Genomic DNA, 2,239 nt, shown 5'->3' on the forward strand with positions numbered 1-2,239 from the left:
TAAAAACTGAGTTGTTATAAAAATCAGAAGGCAAATAGAATGAAACTCTGACTGATGGGTTCAAGTCAGTAATAAGAGTCCTCCCTCCCTCCCCCACCACAAAAACAAGTGTGAAGGCAGTTTCCTTCTCCTTTTTGCTTTCCCCTTAGATTTGGGCACATAATAAGCTCCCTCTCCTTGCCCTAGGTATATAGGTCTTGAGCTGTAAAGGACATAATCATTCATTTCCTATTCAAGAAATATCAGGGACTGATTCAAATTTATAACACTGAGACATTCCCCAACAGATAAATGGTCAAAGGATATAAATAGGTAATTTTCAAAGGAAGAAATACAAGCAGAGCAGCACCCGTCGCCACCACCAAGATGTCGATGCCCAAGAAAAACCAAATTGCTATCTATGAACTTCTTTTTAAGGAGGGAGTAATGGTAGCCAAGAAGGATGTTCACATACCAAAGCACTCTGAGCTGGCAGACAAGAAGGTGCCCAATCTCCATGTCATGAAGGCCACGAAGTCTCTAGTCTCGTGGCTATGTTAAGGAGCAGGTCTCATGGAGGCATTTCTACTGGTACCTCATCAATGAGGGCATTCAGCATCTTTGGGATTACCTTCACCTTCCCCCTGAGCTTGTGCCTGCCACACTCTGCTCTGCAAAAGTCATCCCGAGACAGAAAGGCCAAGGACTAGAGGATGAGCAACTTGCCCAACTTATTCAGGGTGAAGCTGACAGAGACACATACAGACTAAGTGATGCTCTCCCTGGTACTGACAAGAAGGGTGAGGCAGGGACTGGGTCAGCAACAGAATTCCAATTTAGAGGTGGATTTGGTCATGGGTGTCATCAGCCTCCTCAATAAAAACTGTAGATAGGGTTTGATATTGAATAAAATTTGGGGGAAAAAAGAAATATAAGCTATTAGGAACCATATAAAATGTACCAAATGAGGAATAATTAGAGAAATGGAAATTAAAGTAATTCTCACACTCCATTTCACACCCATCAGATTGACAAAGATGACAAAAGTAGAAAATGACAAATGTTGGAGGGGCTGAGTTGTGAATTAGACCAGATACTCCAAAAAAGCAATTAGAAATTATTCCTCAAAAGTTATTAATAACTTCATACCTTTGACCCAATGTCACTATTGCTAGGATCATACCCCCAAAGATATAAAAGAAAAGGACTCATATGTACAAAAATATTTGCAGCAATTCTTATTGTCATGGCAACAAGTGGGAAACTAAAAAGGTTCTCTTCTATTGGGGTATGGCTAAACAAATTGTGCTATAATCATGCAAATAAATGTTATTATGCAAAAAAGACAAAATGTAAAATTTCAGAGAAAATTAGGAAGACCTTTATAAGTTGATGCAGATGGAAGTGAGTAGAACTAGGGGAACAATTTATATGACATTATTAAAAAAAAAACCTTAAAAGACTTTAGAACTCTAATGAGCACAATGAAAAACCCCTATTCCAGAGAACCAAAGTATGTTAATGCATGTTTCTCACCTCCTTCCAGAAAGGTGATGAGTTTAAAATGTAGAATGAAACATAAACATTTTCAGACATGGATGATAGGGGAATTTGTTTTAACTACACATATTTTATATGGGTTTTCTTTTTATTCAGTTATGTCAAGAAGAAAAAGTTAGTGCTTGCTAATTGGGGAAAAAAAGAAAGATGAAAGAAAGGTGTTTTTTTAAAGGGATCCTAGAGGTCATCTACTAGAACAGATGGAGAAACTGAGGCCAAGAGAATTTAACTGTCTTGGCAAAGATCATACAGTGGCAGAGCCAGAATTCCAACCGAGATCTTTTCACTCAAGTTTAGTTTTCTTTCCACAGCACTACAAGGAGCCCAGGTAGAATTATGATCCCATGAGATATGAGGTCAAAATAAGGCCAAATGAGACCAAAATAAGAAAGGACCAATCAGTAGAGTTGTCAATAAATTCAGCTCAATCCTTATCTTTCCTTGCCTTTTTGCAACATTTAACACAACTGATCTCATGCCTTTGCTCTGCATTGGTTTTCTGCCTGCTTACCTAACCATTCCTTCTCTGTCTTCTTTGCTGGATCAGCATTCATATCACACCTCCTGACTGTAGATTTGTCCCTAAAGCTCTCTCTTGAGCCCTCTTCTATTCTTTCTCTATTTCTTTGCAGATGGTTCCTAGATAGGTAGATAGATAGATAGATAGATAGATAGATAGATAGATAGATAGATAGATAGA

At 38.2% G+C, this 2,239-nt stretch overlaps 1 pseudogene; it reads left to right on the plus strand.

Annotated features, from left to right (window-relative positions):
• The first annotated feature begins 366 nt into the window (after nt 1-366).
• Nucleotides 367-859, plus strand: LOC138142556 (small ribosomal subunit protein eS10-like; annotated as a pseudogene).
• The last annotated feature ends 1,380 nt before the right edge of the window (nt 860-2,239 follow it).

This window comes from Petaurus breviceps, unplaced genomic scaffold (assembly GCF_028583685.1).
Source record: "Petaurus breviceps papuanus isolate PSGF00001 unplaced genomic scaffold, PetGlider_PUasm1.0 90594, whole genome shotgun sequence".
Taxonomy (NCBI): Eukaryota; Metazoa; Chordata; class Mammalia; order Diprotodontia; family Petauridae; genus Petaurus; species Petaurus breviceps.